This window comes from Bufo bufo, chromosome 8, assembly GCF_905171765.1.
Source record: "Bufo bufo chromosome 8, aBufBuf1.1, whole genome shotgun sequence".
Lineage (NCBI taxonomy): Eukaryota > Metazoa > Chordata > Amphibia > Anura > Bufonidae > Bufo > Bufo bufo.
In genome coordinates, this window is record NC_053396.1 from 106,960,733 (window position 1) to 106,981,686 (window position 20,954).

The following is a 20,954-nucleotide window of genomic DNA, read 5'->3' on the forward strand; positions in this document are numbered from 1 at the left end:
TGAATGGCCAATCCTTCTTCACCTCATGACACACCCTGGACTTTGGGGTTCCCTGCCTAGTGGTGGCTGGGGTGCCCTTGATATTAGATGAGCAGCAGGGTGCAAGGTAGGAGATGAGATATGGAGACCAATGACCAGGCCAGCTTCATTTTAATAGAATATAGTCTCTCTTTTATTGAGTGGATGATGGGTGCACAGTGCAAATACAAGCAGTGGGCACATTTCCCAATTATATCACACAGTAGACTTTTCTCAAAGGCTGGATATAGGAGGTGGGTGCTATGATTGCCCTCCCTACGTTTCTTTCCATAGATATAAGCAATCTTCAAAAGTTGTGCAAACTCTCCATATTTAACTCTGCAATGCTCAACTGCAGGGTGCAGTCCTAAATCAGATGGCCAGTCTGCCTCAGTAGTGTGGCAGCTGCCAGAAGAAACATAACCAAAACCATGGACAATGAAGTCTGAAGCTGTAAATGTGCATCAAATTTTACTGACTTTGTAAAAGCACTGCCCTTTCTGAATGGTCCTCAACCTTCTGTAAAAATGTAATGCTTCTTTCTCTCAGAGGTTGGTCCTTAAAAAAAGTTGCTTTTCTGGCAGGTTGAAATCACACATGGATGATGTCTCCCTGCAGAAGAATTATTTTCTTCTGCTTTAACTTGTCTGGCTTACACACCAGCAATAGCATGCATGTCTTTATGCTTGGCCTTCTTGCCAACAACTACTAACCAGCCAGGGGAAGTTAGGGCCAGCCCAACTATGTTGCAACTATAAAAAAGAACTGCCAGTTAACTATTTCCTACCCATATTCAGCCTTTTAAGATACATAGGTTCATTCCAAGTGGTTTCGTAATGCATTACCTGTCCGGGCTGCAGTGGCGTGATCCTCATCTTCGGCGGGAAAAAACGCACTGCCCAGCCAAATCCCCTAGTGATGAGACTTCATCCTTAGCAACCCAGTGCAATGCTCTATTTCTCTCCGCAGTGCGCTGTGGGAGACAGGCAGTCAGGGCCGTCTTTACCGCAGGGCAAAAGGGGCAGCTGCCCCGGGCCCAGTTGCTCCTGGGGGGCCCAAGCAGCATTTTACTTGGATTTTACTTGGGCCCCCTATATTTTGTTGCCGCCGCCGCCTGCCGGCCATATAACAGCACGGAGGCCATGTAACAGCACGGAGTCACTGTCCGGAGTGAGGAGGGGGCGGGGCCCGCGGCCGCTCTGCACTCCGCTCTGCTGCCTGGCCTGCCTGTCTCTTTAACAGAGCAGACCAGTGGCTGCTGGAGCGTGATGCAGCTGCCGCACAGGCAGAAAGAGGAAGGAGGCGGAGCCCCAGCCAGCAGCCACAGCCAAAGCCAAGCAACTAACAGAACTTACAGGTATTTGGGGGGGGGGGGGGCTCATATAGGACAGGGGGACAGTGTGTGCTTTCCTGCCTGCTACTACATCAACCCCCCCCCCCCAGGGATTGTGGGGGTCATTAAGGGTTGGACTTGCTGCTGATGTTGAGTGTGCCAGTGTGTGTCTGTCCCTTTGTGTGTGTGTGTGTGTCTGTCCCTTTGTGTGTGTGTGTGTGTCCGTCCCTGTGTGTGTGTGTGTCCGTCCCTGTGTGTGTGTGTGTGTCCGTCCCTGTGTGTGTCCGTCCCTGTGTGTGTCCGTCCCTGTGTGTGTGTCCGTCCCTGTGTGTGTGTGTGTGTCCGTCCCTGTGTGTGTGTGTCCGTCCCTGTGTGTGTGTGTGTCCGTCCCTGTGTGTGTGTGTGTCCGTCCCTGTGTGTGTGTCCATCCCTGTGTGTGTGTGTCTGTCCCTTTGTGTGTGTGTGTCCATCCCTGTGTGTGTGTGTCTGTCCCTTTGTGTGTGTGTGTGTGTCTGTCCCTTTGTGTGTGTGTGTCCGTCCCTGTGTGTGTGTGTCTGTCCCTTTGTGTGTGTGTGTCTGTCCCTTTGTGTGTGTGTGTGTGTCCGTCCCTGTGTGTGTGTCCATCCCTGTGTGTGTGTGTGTCTGTCCCTTTGTGTGTGTGTGTGTCTGTCCCTTTGTGTGTGTGTGTGTGTCCATCCCTGTGTGTGTGTGTTTGTCCCTTTGTGTGTGTGTGTGTGTGTGTGTCCGTCCCTGTGTGTGTCCGTCCGTGTGTGTCTGTCCCTTTGTGTGTGTCTGTCCCTTTGTGTGTGTCTGTCCCTTTGTGTGTGTCTGTCCCTTTGTGTGTGTCCGTCCCTTTGTGTGTGAGTGTGTCTGTCCCTTTGTGTGTGTCCCCGTCCCTGTGTGTGTGTCTCTCCCTGTGTGTATCACCATGCCCACAGTGTTCCTATGTCTTGACGCAGCTGCTTCAGAACGTTCTGTGCGGGGGAAGAGGAAGAAGATGGAAGAGGAGGCAGCGCCAGCATGGAGTCCGTGCGATAGACACAGGGAGGTACACTAAGGACGAAGGTAACACTTCCACATGATCTACACTAGTGTTATCTGTGGTTTTACATAGGACTGCAGGTAACACTACTACATTATTTAGCACTAGTGTTATCTGTGGTTTTACATAGGACTGCAGGTAACACTACCACAAGGTTAGCTCACACAGGGCGCCTGAACACCTAAGGCCGGCCCTGGCTGCGCACCCCAGCGCCAAGGGATGACGTCACTGATGTAATATGCCTCTTATATGTGGAGAGCGGTGATGTCACAGATGTAATATATTACTTATAAGTGATATATTACATCAGTGACATCACCACTCTCCACACATAAGTAATATATTACATCAGTGACATCACTGCTGTCCACATATACCGGTAAGTAATATATTACATCAGTGACATCACCGCTCATCACATATATGTGGAGAGCGGTGATGTCACTGATGTAATATATTGCCTATATGTGGACAGCGGTGATGTCACTGATGTAATATAACATTATATGTGGAGAGCGGTGATGTCACTTATGTAAAATATCACTTATATGTGGAGAGCGGTGATGTCACTGATGTAATATAACATTATATGTGGAGAGTGTTCATGTCACTGATGCAATACAGCGCTCCAGATGGCGACCAAAATGGTCGCCAATGCGCCTTAAAATTTGCAGATGGCGACAAGACTTGTCATAGGCTACAGGCCTGAGGTCTATTCGGTAGTGAAATCCCAGCGCAGGCAGGCGTGATGATGTCATCACGCCCGCCTGTGCCAGGACGCGGTGAGGTGTGCGTGTCTGCGTTGCACCATCCCTCGCCGTACCAGCAGTTAGTGAGCGCCAGTGAAAGGAAACAGGTGAGTATAAGATTTTGGCTTTTTTTTAAGGTGTGGGAAGGCGGGATCCAGGGGGCCCAAGTAAATTCTTGCCCAGGGTCCAATCAATATTAAAGACGGCCCTGCAGGCAGTGGACTGATATACAGTCCAACTGCCCAGTTACTTGTTTAGTTATGTGTCTGACCTATTGGGGCACCAAGTCCCCGGACCACAACCTGATTGGTCTGGTGACCTGGCACTCCAAAAGATCAGATACTTAACTATTAATTGGGCAGATTTACTGCACATCAGTCCACTGCCTGTCTCTCCCAGCGGATGCCCGTTGCTGGGGAGAAACAGACCATTGCACTGAGCCCGGACAGCTAGGTTCATTACACCTGATCTTTTTAACAGAGAACCACTGGGTCACTGCAATAACACAGCCTTATGCTAGACCCAAGATGGGCCTCATATATTTTATAGATGCCTAAATAATTAAAATTCACCCACTGACTGGTCCTCTGAGATGCTGGTCATAATGCTAGTATGCACCTCGTTAATATGGATTATATAGTGCGTCTCTCCCACTTTATGTGCATTCTCAGCCATGCATCTAAGCTGAAATTGGTCATGTCACATTTCTCTGGTGGCCTAGCCTCTAAGGCATGCTGCACAATATTTGGTAGGAGTCATTTTTCTGACTAGTTTAGCTTTGACACCCTACTCTCTGAGGACCTGATCCTTAACACCATCTCAGCTTGAATAAAAAAGCATCATTGTCCGAAACATAAATAAATTCTATTTTGTATAATTAATTTTGTGTGTGGTCTCTTTATCTTTATACAATTCTGGATGGGGTTGTGACCTGTGACAGTGGACACCATAGACACCTGAACCAACCTAGGACAGCATCCCTAGCGAGAAAGTGCTGCTGTTGGCACAGACAAAGGATTGGGTGGCTGAAGATCTGATGGTCGTTTCCATACTCTTAGACAATCATCACTCCTAGCAGGATGCTTGAGGGGCATCCATGTTGCCTATAACCAGTGAGGGCCTTTCATTTATTGTCATGATCATGAGCGAATCATAATGATAATGATAATCTTTTAGGGGCAGGATTGCTTTAATGAGGACCTGCCATCACTCCTGACATCTGTTTTAGTGAATTATAATATTTCACAAAAAATAATAATTATGGAGCATATTTCTTTATGACTCTATTCTGTGCCATTCCTCTATTATTCCTACTATAAGTTTATGACATAATGGACATCTGGCTGTTACCAGTGAGAGGGGTGTCCCTGCTCAGTCCAATTAGCGCTGCTAGTGTCTGACTGTGGAGTGACACCACAACACCCACTGGTAACACCCAATTGTACATTTATTCATAAATGGAATAGTAGAGGAATAGCCCAACAGTCAGTTTTAAAAAAAGATGTTCCAGAATTGTTATTGCATGGACAACACAAGACGTTAGTAAAACAGAAGGAGAGGTGACAGGTCCTCTTTAAATGGCGCCTAGTTATTCCCATGCCCTATGCAAATACAATTTGCAAGCGTCAGTTTTGACAACAGCTATGCATTTCTCTGACTAAAGGTCATAGGCACCCACCAAACTCCCAATTATGCCATGTACATTTGAAAAAACTGCATGTGGTCTAATCAGAAAACTTAGGATCTTATGAAATCCCCTAATTTTAATCCTTATTCTGCTACGGAAAGCACTACACGAGAAATACAGCAGACAAAATTTCTAATCATGTTGCTTTTGTAGGCCAAGTAATGAGAGGGGGCATGTTCTACAGAGATGCTACATAGGCAAGATTTATGCAAGCCCAAGAGCAGAAAGCAGGTCAGGCAATGCAGCAGCAGCATGCTGTTTATCTATGGAGATGAAACTGAATGCTGTCGTTTTATGACATGGGGCACCACTTAGGGATTAGTGTGCAGTACTGCATTGATTATAAAAAAAAAAACTGGCTAATATTAAAAACAAAATTGCGATTTAGGGCTAATGGTATGGCCAAGAGAAAAAAGATTCTTGTTTGTAAAATAGCTTTTTATATTGAGGATCTCCTTGCCACAGCTGATACCCGGGTTCCCTGTAGAACCTCCAGTGTTGACAGGCAGAGGTAGCATAGATAGGACTACAGGAATTTGTTTATGGAGGGGAGTCCAAAATAGACAATCCCTCATCAGAAAATGAGCTTTTTTTTAAACTCTTTTTTTATTTTCAGTTCTACTATCTGTATTAAAAAAAAGCTCATCTACTCCCCCTCCCTACACAATGACCTCTGTACAGATCAAACAGCATGACTGTAAGACCCCTTTCACATGAGCGAGTATTCCACGCGGGTGCAATGCGTTAACGCAAACGCATAGCACACTGATCCATTTCATTGTTTTGTGTGAAAAACGCAGCATGTTCTATATTCTGCGTTTTTTTTCACGCAGCCATGGCCCCATAGAAGTGAATGGGGCTTCAGTGAAAAGGCACTTGCCTCCGGAGGCAATGCGTTTTTCACTGATGGTTGCTAAGAGATGTTGTTTGTAAACCTTCAGTTTTTTATCACGCGTGTGAAAAACGCATCAAAATGCATTGGTACCAGCACGGAAAAAATTTAACAACTGAACGCAATCTGTTGAGGAAGGGTTGAGAAGCATGCATATATATATACATACATACATGCAAACACGTGCGTGCATGTATGATATATATGCATGCATTAATCACGTTATAGGAGGATGTGCGCGGATGTTCCCAGCATCTGCGCACATCTGCCCTTAGTGGCCCACAGGGGCTCATGAAGGCCCCTGTGGGATATATGTGATCCCTTTTAATATATGTAGGGGCTTGTGCCCCCTTATGATGTATGATGTAGGGGCTTGTGCCCCCTTATGATGTAGGGGCTTGTGCCCCCTTATGATGTAGGGGCTTGTGCCCCCTGATGTAGGGGCTTGTGATGTGCCCCTTATTATATGTGCCCCCTTATATATATATATATATATTAATGTGGTCCCTTATATAATCCCCCTTAGAAGTATGATTAATGTATACATGTGTATGGATGTGCCCCAAGCATCGATACACATGTATATTCATATTATGCCCCCTTGTCATATCCCCATACCATATAAATCCCCCCCCCCCCCCCTTACATGGACACAGATGCATTAATGTAAATGTGCCCCAAGCATTTACATTGATGTAATCTGGGTGAAGGCGCCAGGATGACCGGACAAGGTCCGGTCATTCTGGTGACCTCAAAAGGATTCAAATTCAATAGAATTTGAATCCTTTTGTTCTAAATATCTGCAGTCCTTCTGGAGATAATTAAGCATAATAGAGAGAGAGGAGATACCTCCGCTCACTCTATTATGTGCATTCTGGCATCGCAATTCCCTTGCGATGTCCGGAATGCTGGGAGCTACAGGCAGGAGATCAAAGGATCTCCCGCCTGTCAGCAAGTGCACGCGGCGTCATCTCACCGCGCCGGCCCACGTGTCCTGCACTGTGGTGTGGGTGCGCGCGCGCGCCCCCTGGTGGCGCGGGAGTGCGGGCCGCCGGGGGGATAAATATCCGGCGGCCCCGGCACTCAGGAGTCAGGATCGGGCCCCCACCTGGAGAGCGCATCGGCGCTCAGGACAACCCCCCCCCCCCCCCCCCCTCTCCGGCCCAAGAGAGGATCAGGGCCCCTCCCCCACGTGGAGGAGAGCGCGTCCTGCGCTATCAATGAGACCCACGACCGGACCCCAGCCGCCCCCCCAGAGGAGAGCGCGATTGACGCTCTGTACAGAGCGGCCCCCTGGCTGGCGAGGATCACCCTAGAAGGACGAGCAGAACCATAAGTATCATAACCCCTGGTTTCCCTGCTGTGTCCCTGATCTATAACCCTTGATATCCCTGATCCCTGCTGTACCCCTGGATAACCCTTGATATCCCTGATCCCTTACACCCCTGAGCCCAAACCCCTATCCCAGCAACGACCCTGTCCCTGATCTTTACCTCTGGATCCCTGGTTAACCCTGTTATCACCCCCCATAGACCCCTGAACCCTGGTGGCCCTGATTAACCCCTGGGTTACCCCTACCCCTGGTTCCCTGTGTGCTGGTAACCCCTGGTGGTTACCCTGGTTTCTGTCCTCTGTAGAGCATGCCTCTGCTCTGCAAACAATCCTTTTAACCCTTCGTTGTACCCCGTAGGGACAGTGAATAGTCAGGTGGGGTGGGTTGTTAATATTACTTGTATGTGTGAACTGTGTAGTTAGTTTATGGGTGGAATTGGGAATGTGTAATGTAGTTTAGGATTTGTAGTGCTGTATTGTTAGTATTGCGTGCGTAGTGTATTGTTAGTAATAAATACTGTTACTTGTAACTATCTGTGTAACGTAGTTATTGGCGATAGTTAGTTAGTAAGGCGCATGCAGCTAGCATAGTGATTTAGTGTAAAGCATAGCGAAGGTATTGTTGTTGTTATATAAAGGTATAAATGGGCGGAGTTATCAATAGACGGTTCCTCCTATTTATGAATATTAATTACCGATATTTGCATAAATATTGGTGATTAATATTCCCCCCTTTACACAATCGCAGAAAAAACGGAATGAACTTGCTTGCAAAATGGTGCGAGTTTCACTGAACGCATCCTGAACGCATCCGGACCTAATCGGTCATGAAAGGGGGCTAACAATCTCCCATAGAAGTCAATGAACATGTATAGTGTACAGGTTGCTAGGGTCCATGTGGCTGTTGTAAAGCAAATCACTTAGTGGCATCTCAGGCAAGATGGCTGCCACCATAATCAGATACAGAAAATAGAATAAAAAATCTACAATCAGAAAATAAAAATGTAAGAAAAAATATGTATCAGTCTTTGTTTTTTAGTAGCAAAAAAATGTATGATACATTCCCTTTAAGACTGACTAAAGAACTGTTGATGTGAGTGGCAAATGACATATGACTAAACAGACAAGCCTACATGATGAATGCTGGGTGATTTCAACAGATCAAAAATGACAATAAAGTTTTTCAAACTTTCAGCTTTTACAAAACCTTAGTGAATTATGATTTTAAAAAAATCCTCCTCCAGCGCAAAAAAAAAAGAAAAGCAATGACAATGATCCAACTTGCCGGGATTCTTTATATATGACAAAGAAAGTAAAACCGTGTCTGACAAAGTTTGTTATGTTACATAAGAATGTATAGTAATTAGTATAATTGAGGGATGTCTCCTGGTAACAAAAGTAACTGGCTTGTGTGAACACTAGATGAATCATATACAAGATTAGTCAGAATGTAAATTCAGTGCATCTCATGATAAAAGGAACATCAAAGTGGAACCCAGGAGTAGAACTTCACTAAGGGTACTTTCACACTTGCGGCAGAGGATTTCGGCAGGCAACTGCCTGCCTGATCCGTCAAACGTTTGCCAACTGATGGAATTTGTCAGACGGATCAAGATCCCGATCCATATGACAAATGCATTGAAATGCCGGATCCATCTCTCTGATGTCATCTGTAAAAACGGATCCGGCATAATTTTTTTTTGGAGCATGCACAGACCGCAATGCCGGATCCGTTTTTTGCCGGAACACTCGGGCCGGCATTAATGCATTTCAATGAATGTTCTGGAATTTTGGATGGAGATAAAACCGCAGCATGCTGCGGTATTATTTCTGTCGTGAAAAGTCAAAAAGACTGAACTGAAGACATCCTGATCAGTGATGGCCAGTTCGCATTGTTCGCCCGCGAACATATGCGGGCTGCCATCTTTTTTCACAAGTCCGGCAAGGCACAGGTAAGCCCTTACCGCGAGCCGGTCTGGAAACAAATGCGGTCACCGGGAGCAGGCAGTTCCGAGAACAGCCCGATAAAGGCCCCCGGTGGCTGTTCACGGAACTGCCTGCTTCCGCTGACTGCACTTGTTTTCAGACCGGCTCGCGCACAGGCACAGGTAAGGGCTTACCTGTGCCTCACCGAACTTGTGAAAAAAGATGGCAGCCCGCATATGTTCGCGGGCGAACAATGCGAACTGGCCATCACTGATCCTGATGCATCCTGAACGGATTGCTCTCCATTCAGAATGCCTTACGATAAAACTGATCAGTTCTTTTCCGATATGGAGCCCCTAGGACGGAACTCTATGCCGGAAAAGAATAACGCTAGTGTGAAAGTACCCTAAGGATGCTGCAATACATACGTTTTTATAATGGCAAAAGCATCTAAAAACGCCTGAATTTATTTGTTGTTTGCAGCATTTTAGGTTGTGTTTTTGTGACATTTTTTGTCATAAAAATGCAGAAAAAAATAGTGGGAGAGATATATCAAGACTAATGTGCCTAATTTGCCTCTTAATAAATTAGTTGCATCTCTGCCCCTCTGTGCGCCAGAAACTCAAATCTACACCAGTCAGGGGCTGGCGTAGACTTGAGCTATAACTCATGGCAGTTTCTGGAGAAAGGTGTAGTAAATGTAGCTGGTCACACTAATCCCCTTACTTTCCACTAAGCCCCACCCCTTTCTTGCTACTTCAGAAAAGTGGCAAAAAGCTTAAAAAGTCAGAAAATATGGCGCAAATATGGTATGTGCCATAATTTGCAGTAAAAGCCTTAGTAAATGGCTTTTTTAATGGCTTTTTTTTTGCACGCATTGTGGTTTGCACTCTTCCTATAATGTCAACTGTAGAGCAGTTTGCAAAAAAAATGCTTGTTAAAGAAAAAAAAATGCAATAACACAATATACACTGGCACTGAAATGAATGTCTATGGGACAAGATACTAGACAATGAGGGAAAAAATGTCAGACCCAGAGCATGCAGCCATTTAAAAAAATGCCACTGAGCAAAAAAAAAAAAAATTCAAGGGTCAAAAACTCTTCAAAAATCACTTTAAAAATTGCTGTTTGTGCTGTTTTTAATATTTTTTCAATAGACTTCCATATACAGTTGAAACCAGAAGTTTACATGCACTATATAAAAAGACACATATGCATGTTATATCTGACATGAAATCAGAATAAACCTTTCCTGTTTCTGGGCAATTAGGATTAAATTATTATTATTTGCCAAATGCCAGAAAAATGAGAGAGAGAATGTTTTAAGGCATCTTTATTGCTTTCTGCAATGTCAAAGGTTTACATACACTAAGATTACTATGCCTTTAAACAATTCTGGACTGCCCATATGATGATGTGTTTGGAAGCTTCTGTTAGGTTTGTTGGCAACGTCTGAGTTAATTAGAGACACACCTGAGGATGTATTTAAATGCACACCTGAAATACACTGCTTCTTTGTGTAGCATCATGGGAAAGTCTAAGGCCCCTTTCACACGAGCAAGTTTTCCGCGCGGGAACAATGCGCGACGAGAACGCATTGCACCCGCACTGAATCCGGACCCATTCATTTCTATGGGGCTGTGCCCACGAGCAGTGATTTTCACGCATCCCTTGTGCATTGCGTGAAAATTGCACCATGTTCTATATTCTGCGTTTTTCACGCAACGCAGGCCCCATAGAAGTGAATGGGGCTGCGTGAAAATCGCAAGCATCCGCAAGCAAGTGCGGATGCCGTGCGATTTTCACACACGGTTGCTAGGAGACGATCGGGATGGGGGCCCAATCATTATTATTTTCCCTTATAACATGGTTATAAGGGAAAATAATAGCATTCTTAATACAGAATGCATAGTACAATAGGGCTGGAGGGGTTAAAAATAATAAAGAAATAATATAACTCACCTTAATCCACTTGATCGCACAGCCCGGCTTCTCTTCTTTCTTCTTCTTTGCTGTGCACAGGAAAAGGACCTTTGATGACGTCACTGCGCTCATCACATGGTCCGTCACATGATCCATCACCATGGTAAAAGATCATGTGATTGGCCATGTGATGAACGCAGTGACGTCATCAAAGGTCCTATTCCTCAAAGAAGAAGACAGAAGAGATGCCGGCTGCTCGAACAAGTGGATTAAGGTGAGTTAAATTATTATTATTTTTTTTTAACCCCTCCAGCCCTATTGTACTATGCATTCTGTATTCAGAATGCTATTATTTTCCCTTATAACCATGTTATAAGGGGAAATAATACAATCTACACAACCCTGATCCCAAACCCGAACTTCTGTGAAGAAGTTCGGGTCTGGGTACCACATTCAGTTTTTTTATCACGCGCGTGCAAAACACATTGCACCCGTGCGATAAAAACTGAACAACGGAACGCAATCACAGTCAAAACTGACTGCAATTGGGTACCTACTCGCGTGGGTTTGCCGCAACGCATCCGGAACTTATGTGGACACGCTCGTCTACAAGGGGCCTAAGACTCCTTTCACACGGTCGAGAATTCTGCGCGGGTACAATGCGTGAGGTGAACGCATTGCACCCGCACTGAATCCGGACCCATTCACTTCAATGAGGCCGTGCAGATGAGAGGTGATTTTCACACATCACTTGTGCATTGCGTGAAAATCGCAGCATGCTCTTTATTGTGTGTTTTTCACACAACGCAGGCCCCATAGAAGCGAATGGGGCTGCGTGAAAATCGCAAGTATCCACAAGCAAGTGCGGATGCCGTGCGATTTTCACGCATGGTTGCTAGGTGACGATCGGGATGGTGACCCGATCTTTATTATTTTCCCTTATAACATGGTTATAAGGGAAAATAATAGCATTCTTAATACAGAATGCTAAGTTAATTAGGGATGGAGGGGTTAAAAAAAATTAAATTAAATTAAACTCACCTCATCCACTTGTTCGCGCAGCCTGGCTCATCTTTTTTCTTCTTCTTTGAGGACCTGGGAGGAAAAGGATCTTTGGTGACGTCACTGCGCTCATCACATGGTCCATCGCCATGGTGATGGACCATGGTGATGGACCATGTGATGAGCTCAGTGACGTCACCAAAGGTCCTTTTCCTCTCAGGTCCTCAAAGAAGAAGAAAAAAGATGAGCCGGGTTGCGCGAACAAGTGGATGAGGTGAGTTTAATATTTTTTTTTTTTAACCCCTCCATCCCTAATTTATTTAGCATTCTGTATTAAGAATGCTGCTATTTTCCCTTATAACCATGTTATAAGGGAAAATAATAAAATCTACACAACACCGATCTTCTGTGAAGAAGTCCGGGTTCGGGTCTGGGTACCAAACATGGCCATTTTTCTCACGCGTGTGCAAAATGCATTAAAACGCTTTGCACTCGTGCAGAAAAATCACACATTTTCCTGCAATGCACTCGCATCTTTTGCCGCAACGCACCCGCAATGCCTGTGTGAAAGGGGCCTAAAGAAATCAGCCAAGATACCAGGAAGAGAATTGTGGACTCGGGTGCAATTTCAAGATACCTGAAGATGCCTCGTTCATCTGTACAAACAAGATGGGAATGTCCAGCCATCATACTGCTCAGGAAGGAGACGGGTTCTGTGTCCAAGAGATGAACATGCTTTGATCCGACATGTGCATATCCACCCAAGAACAAAAGCAAAAGATCTTGTGAAGATGATTGCAGAAGTTGGTATGATTGTGTCAATATTCACAGTGAAACGAGTACTTTATCAACATGGGCTGAAAGGCCCCTCTGCCAGGAAGAAGCCATTACTCCAAAAGAAACATACAAGCCAGAAAAAAGCCTGCCTGTCCTGCTTGTTTCTTCATTACCTATGCATTCATCTACACTACCAGTGTGCTGTCCAGATCTAGTAACCTGTATTTAAGCCCCTGTTACTATTCAGACTGTTCTTGTGGTTTTGGTGCACTTTCTGTATCCTGCGCTCCCAGTCCCTGCACCGAAAGTTAGCTGCTATCTACATAGGGACAGTCCCTGGAGGTAGCGGTCCGGTTGGTTCCCTGCAGTAAAGGCCAGATCTATGTACAAGGGTTAAAGGGTAAATACCCAGGGAGCGCTGGAATAACACCCATAGGGTTAGTCCTACCCCAAACCATTTAATTGGCACAGTGGGTTCACATTCACTGCTCCATACAAAGCATACACAGTATGGCAGTAAATTGTATGGATAAGCGTGTTTACGGCAAAACGCACCCTATGACATCTCAGATTGTTGAAGCAAGCAAATTTGATAATTGTAGAATATTTTATTAAATTGAACTCTAAACTTACAGACTATGCAATCTACTAAAAAAGCAGGGAGAACGTCGAGAATGAGTAAAGGGTTTTACATGTCCTCGCTGTAAGAGAGATGGACTGATGAGCCACACACCCTGCTGACACGACAGCATCCTTAGCAACAGGATGCAATGCTCTGTTTTCTCCTGCAGTGGGAGTATGCTGCAGACGATTAGTAGTGGCTGATTGTTCAGTTGCTCTATTACTGTGTGCTGGTGTTTCTGACTAATGGAGCACCGAGCTTATTGGATTGCTCGTTCCTCTAACCCTGGCTTGTTTCTTAACCACTCTCTGTCTCTCGTTTGTTACTGCATAGCTTGTCTGGTTTTGAACCATTGTTGAACCATTGGTATTGTGTCTGTCTGTCTTTATTGTTTGTCCGTCTCTGCACTTAAATAGCGTAGGGACCGTCGACTAGTTGTGGTCTAGCTAACTAGGGCTTGCACTGCAAGTAGGTAGGGAAGGAGGGCTGGTTCTAGTCTTAGGGCTCACTGTTCTTGTCTGTCCCTATCTACAGTCGTAACATCCCTCAGAAAAAGGGAAGATGGCTTACATGTGTATTAATGATTGAGTTCTGTAATGCTAGTAGACTTTAGGTTTACCCCTTGAGACAAAAATGTATAAGATTAAGGGGACAACAAAATAAAAGATCTATATATATATATATATATATATGTGGAAAAACAGCCAGCAGCACTCCGGTTTAGCAAAGAAAACGTGTGGTTTATTGACCCGTCGCTTGACTTTGGGTCAATAAACCACACGTTTTCTTTGCTAAACCGAAGTTTTTCCACTTCTAGTTCATTGGACCTAGGTGCTGGTCCTCACTGGCCGGACGTGCACCCCTTGCGTTTATAGTGTGCTGCATCCTCGTTTTTCAAGGTTTATATATATATATATATATATAAATCCAGAAAAACGGGCGGCACTCCAAGAGATAAAAGAAAGTGAACCTTTATTCACCCAGGTGGTGCAACGTTTCGGCTCTACACTTGAGCCTTTTTCAAGGCTTGAAAAAGGCTCAAGTGTAGAGCCGAAACGTTGCACCACCTGGGTGAATAAAGGTTCACTTTCTTTTATCTCTTGGAGTGCCGCCCGTTTTTCTGGATTTATACATTGGGGTAAGAAGCCTATTCCCCTTGGGACGTGCACCCTAACTTCAACTGATCTTGTACCAGTGCCGCCTTTTTTCCTTGGTATATATATATATATATATATATATTCCCAATGATGTGTAACTTTTTGGGAGATCTCATAGACATTACTTGTCCAATATTGAAATTGCACTTTAAAGTAATCTAGAAAAATGTAGTTTGAATCATTCCCAGACACCTTGGAACATGATTCAAGGTAGTCATTTATATGATATACTTCAACTAATATTAAGAATTCTCTTGTTGACTAAAGAGACCCCATTTTCCAGATATACCCCTAAGGCAAATATGGCATGAAAAGAAACTTCCAGGAGTGTATAAATCAGACTTATTTGATAGATTACTGTGAAAATCAATTTTCTTTGCATAATTGTGTTGTTATTACGTGTATCCATTTCAATATTAAGAAAATAAACTGAAAGGCGCTTATTGATTAATATGACCCTCCAGATTACCCTTTAGAAATAAGTCATTATCTCATTAGAAAGAGCAAGAATATTACGTTGTGCTGTCTGCATTGTTTGCGGCTCCATAGAAATTAATAGGTCCCCATCCGATCCACAAAAAATACCGGAAATATGGTCGCGTGCATGGTGCCTATATGTCTGTGCAAAATGACACAGTTACCAAATTATCCAATCTTTTTAAAAAATTGCATGCCTAATAAAGAGAGAACAATAAAATGTGCCTTTGTGTTGGTACAAATGTCTCATTGTTTTCTCTCCATTTTGTACAATATTGCATGTTGAGAGTACAATATGTTGTCCCTCCTCCTGCTCTTCTGAGAAATTTACACAAAGGGGTTATCCAGCATTTTCTTCTAACCTAAATTCCACCCACCTCCCCACCAGACCTGTAAAGGGAGGCAAATTTAATTGTGGTCATGTGTCACTTGGGGGACTCTTCACTGCTGCAGCCAGTCATTGGCTGCAGCATCATATGATGACCTCCATCCATTCTACAACTTGACAAGAGGGGACTGAAGCACAGCAAAAACAGTGGTGGACCAAAAGAGCAGGTAAGTGTACTTCCTTTCACAGGCCCAGCAGAGAGGAAGGGTGGGGTTCGACCAAAAAACTTTCAGTTGACTCGCTTTTCTGACTAGACTGTGTTGTGGCACTGATGCATTTCCAGTTAGCTACTATATACTCCCCTATCATTAAGTTCAAGAAATGGAATGAAACAATATTTTTTTTACACGAAGAAAAATGCGACAAGATGGGAAATAACCGAGTTTCCATTCTAACAGTGCGTGCCTTACATCACTTATAGGTGACCCACATAGATAAAGGCATTCTGTTCTGTAGGGATTGTCCTATTGTGCGGAAGTGTGCACAAATCTCTAATGAAAGAACTCCATAGGGATCAATGATTTATATTACTGCTCGGTGGAAGCACGTTAAAGCAGTAAAGCACAAGGTTAAAAAATATACATGCTGCAAGCCGAAACAGCTCTTCAGACGATATGAGGTGTATTCCCCATGAGATCTACCAAACTAGTAGAAGGTGGAGAGCCTTATTTTACAACCTATCCACACAGATCTACATGAGCTGAAACGAATGGTGATAGTTTCATAAGATTATGGACAGCTATCGTAGTTTCAGAATCAGATACAGACCTGGGAAATATTGTAGCTGGAGATGGTCGAATCGATTTGCAAGGTTTTAGATTTGCAGCAAAGCAGAGCGTTTCTCATTTTGGAAAATCAATGGAGAAGAACATTTTTAAAGATTCACTGCTCTTCTGGTTTCGCCAAAGTAATTGTGGCTTTGTTGGTTCCTGACTTAAAGAGAGCTTGTCACTATGTAGTGCAATCTGCAGGCAGCATGTTATAGAGCAGGAGGAGCTGAGCAGACTGATATATAGTTTTATGGAAACAGATTGAACACAATTTGTAATTTTCTACATTTAAACGGGTTATCTGGGTTCAGAGATGAAGCCGGACATAAGCTCGCCTTATTTTTTACCATGTCTGAGTGGAGCATCAGAGCATTTCTTGCTTCGATGCTCCCGCTTGCCCTGGGCAAAGGCTTTTTCTTTACTACAGGTGACGTACCGATCTTCACAAGGGTATGCTAGGTGGAGCCATCGGCCTAGCAGTGATCCTGGTGACGCCACCACCACAAATGGGCGTTCTTTAGCGCTGGCCTAGGCGCTAGAAATGCTCCGATGCTCCACTGATACAGGCTAAACGTGTGAAGGGGAGCTTATGTTCGAGTTCAGCTCTGAACTCTACTCTTTCTGAGTCAGTTGAACACAGAACTCATCTTATGAGCGATTGATGCCTATCTATGTATACACATTTACACAGAAGATTATGTTAATCACTGATATTTATACATTTAAATCTCAGCTATTTCTAAGTTCAAGATAGCCCATTCAGCTATCATCAGTGATTGATAACATTCTCTGTGTGTGTATACATATGTAGCTGTCAAAAACTGATCAGATGGGTTCAACTGAACTCACAAAGAGCAGAAACCTACAGATGTAGCAAAGTTAACAGTCACAGTCATAACGAGTTAACTAGATGTGATAACTCACCAGGTGTGACTGTTAAATCTGCTACATCTGTAAATGTATAGGTTTCAAGTTTTGCTGAATCTTTTCCCACAAACTATATATATATATAAATACAGTACAGACCAAAAGTTTGGACACACCTTCTCATTCAAAGAGTTTTCTTTATTTTCATGACTATGAAGGCATCAAAACTATGAATTAACACATGTGGAATTATATACATAACAAACAAGTGTGAAACAACTGAAAATATGTCATATTCTAGGTTCTTCAAAGTAGCCACCTTTTGCTTTTATTACTGCTTTGCACACTCTTGGCATTCTCTTGATGAGCTTCAAGAGGTAGTCCCCTGAAATGGTCTTCCAACAGTCTTGAAGGAGTTCCCAGAGATGCTTAGCACTTGTTGGCCCTTTTGCCTTCACTCTGCGGTCCAGCTCACCCCAAACCATCTCGATTGGGTTCAGGTCCGGTGACTGTGGAGGCCAGGTCATCTGGCGCAGCACCCCATCACTCTCCTTCATGGTCAAATAGCCCTTACTTTCAAAGTTTTCCCAATTTTTCGGCTGACTGACTGACCTTCATTTCTTAAAGTAATGATGGCCACTCGTTTTTCTTTACTTAGCTGCTTTTTTCTTGCCATAATACAAATTGTAACAGTCTACTCAGTAGGACTATCAGCTGTGTATCCACCTGACTTCTCCTCAACGCCACTGATGGTCCCAACCCCATTTATAAGGCAAGAAATCCCACTTATTAAACCTGACAGGGCACACCTGTGAAGTGAAAACCATTTCAGGGGACTACCTCTTGAACCTCATCAAGAGAATGCCAAGAGTGTGCAAAGCAGTAATCAAAGCAAAAGGTGGCTACTTTGAAGAACCTAGAATATGACATATTTTCAGTTGTTTCACACTTGTTTGTTATGTATATAATTCCACATGTGTTAATTCATAGTTTTGATGCCTTCAGTGTGAATCTACAATTTTCATAGTCATGAAAACAAAGAAAACTCTGTGAATGAGAAGGTGTGTCCAAACTTTTGGTCTGTACTGTATATATATATATAAATATATATATACACACAGTATCTGCTCAGCTCCTGCCGCTCTATAATATACTGCCTGCAGACTGCACTTTATCTCATGGTGGCATTTTTTTTTAAAGGAGTTGTCTGGGACTGAAATATTTATGACCTCTCCTCAGGACAAGTCATCAATATCTAATTGGCTGAGGTCCGCCTGTCGACACCCCCTCCCATCAGTGGTTTTAAGAGGCCACGGTGCTCGGAGGAGTACTATGGCCTCATCATAGTATACCAAGGACAGCTCCATCTATTGTATAGCAGCTGTGCTTGGTATTGCAGCTTAATCCCATTCACTTAAATGAAATTGAACTTTATAAAGGCCATGCGACCAATTGACTTGATGTCACAGGCTGAGGAAGAGGATGCAGCCTCACCTAAGCTCCATTGCCTCTAACAACACTTGGTTGTCTGGTGCACAGTTGGGCTCCTACCCATCAAATTTTGATGACCTATCCTTCGAATATGTCATCAGTGTTTGAGTCCCAAGCAACCCTTTTGATAATCATTGCATTGCCACTGTGTAAAAATAAGCAATATAGATGACATGCTATGTAATATACATGATATAATACAGTATACAATAGTAATGAAAAGGTAAGTTACAGCAATATAAAGGACCAAACACCTTCTCCAACTATTGACTATAGTAAACGGGGGTGGGGGGGTTAACATTTCATCTGTGATCTCAGTTTCTATCTTGGACACAACTACAGTACATTACAACAAGTACCTCTGTTTCTAAGAAAGATCTCTCTGTTTGTGAGTGTTTTAACACTGTCAACCATAACATAAGTTCTTAAAGTTCCCACAAGGCACATGCCTGTTAAACAACCCTAAATAGAAAAGATGAAGAAATAATTGTGAGATATAAAAGCCCACCAGGCTTTATGATACCTCTCTGGATATACAAGACTTTTTAATCATGTCTGTTCCAAGTTGCCCACTGAAAATACACGCCATGTTGGTTGTGATAGTGTTTTGCACCACAGGTATACAAATGAAATACCATCGCAAGCGTTATCTAGTTCTTAATCACAATAAGAGTTCAATGTACCATGATAAGACATGTAAGGGTACTTTCACACTAGCGTTTTTCTTTTCCGGCGCTGAGTTCCGTCCTAGGGGCTCAAATGCGGAAAAGAACTGATCAGTTTTATCCCCTGCATTGTGAATGGAGAGCGATCTGTTCAGGATGCATCAGGAGGTCTTCAGTTCAGTCTTTTTGACTGATCAGGCTTTTCAGAAAACCGCAGCATGTTGTATTTTTACCTCCGGCCAAAAATCCGAAACACTTTGACTGAACGCCGGATCCAGCCTTTTAACCATTGACTTGCATTAACGCCGGATCCGGCGCCGTGGGTTCCGTCAAACCGTATCCAGCTTTTGCATGTTAAACCCGAAAAAAGTCCATAAATGGCGGATCCGTTTTTTCCAATGCATTTTTTCATTGTGATCAAAATCTTGATCAGGATTCAAATGTAATCCGTTTGCACACGTTTTTCCGGATCCAGCGGGCAGTTCCGGTGACGGAATTGAACGTCGGATTCAAACAACGCTAGTGTGAAAGTAGCCTAAGTCTAAGTCTTTAGATGCATGTTCCATGACGTGGAATGAGTAATGAAAAGTATGTATGTAGATAGAGAAGGTGCTGAGAACTGGTGATATAATTCCAGTATGAAGAAGATTCATTCCCCATATTCTACTTGAGAATCAGCATATTAAAAAGAAAATAGGGCAAAGGATCCATTTCATCATTGGGGACAATGTCATACAGAATAAAAAATGATGGGGGGGGGGGAATCTAGAAATCCTCTTCCTATGCCTCAACTACAGTTTAGTGTCTCAGGTTCGAGCTGTTGGTCTCAAGAGTGGTGGTCTGAGGGACAGACCTTTATCACTTCAGTGCTATAAGTCCTTGACTCTACTTTCTTAGTATGCTTTTGTTGGGTTACATACAGATTTTTTTTTATTTTGGGAGAATTCTTCTTATGAGAAAAATTTTAGTTTAGTTTGGGCATACACTATGTGGAAGCTTTATCAAACTGGTGTAAAGTAGAACTGGCTTAGTTGCTCATAAGAACTAATCAGATTCCACCTTTTATTTTTCACAGCTCCTTTGGAAAATGAAAGGTGAAATCGAATTGGTTGCTACGGGCAACTAAGCCAGTTCTATTTCACATCAGTTTGATAAATCTCCCCCTATACTCCTAAATGTTTCAGCTAAGGGTCATATTCTTAAAAGAAACTATATAAAAATAATAAGTAATACATAGATGCATATTTTTATCAATAAATACCTTACTGTATATACCCACAAAACCATCAATTGACAGCACACGTAATAAACAGCAATGCCCAAACAGCCTAAATCTGTTTCATATTTATGCAAACTGTTGTTGTGGAGGCTCCGCAAATTCACAAATACCAAGGAGCACTTAGGTAAATCCCTTAGGATTATTCACACATCACTTTGTTGGAGATCAGTACAATCCAGTTCACTACGGATTATATTATCAAACCAATGAAGCGTATTATGGCCAAAAGTAGCCACTTCTCTGACATTTATAGACAGCTCCGAAACTTCCTACCGTAACTCCTAGCCCAAATCCTGTTGTATATTACATTTCAGCTCATAGATCTAGATTGCCCCGCTTAGGTAATTTATCATTACTAGTTCAATGAGCATCTACAAAAAAAACATTAAACCATATGGCAGCTTTCCGGACTTCTAGAATATAGTAGTGATGGAGAAGGCAAAACCGGTCCGCTAAACCCTACACCGTCTGAACTGACGCTAAGTCATCATGGTCCATTCACCAGGCAAGATTCTATGATATCAATCAAATGTGTTAATTCTAAGACATTGGCTCA

The 20,954-nt window shown here is 43.4% G+C and overlaps 1 protein-coding gene across 2 annotated transcripts in view; it reads right to left on the reverse strand.

Moving 5' to 3' along the window:
* ARHGEF9 (Cdc42 guanine nucleotide exchange factor 9) overlaps nucleotides 1–20,954 on the reverse strand; it is a 400,716-nt gene that overhangs the window by 183,802 nt on the left and 195,960 nt on the right. The gene's annotated exons all lie outside the window — the stretch shown is intronic.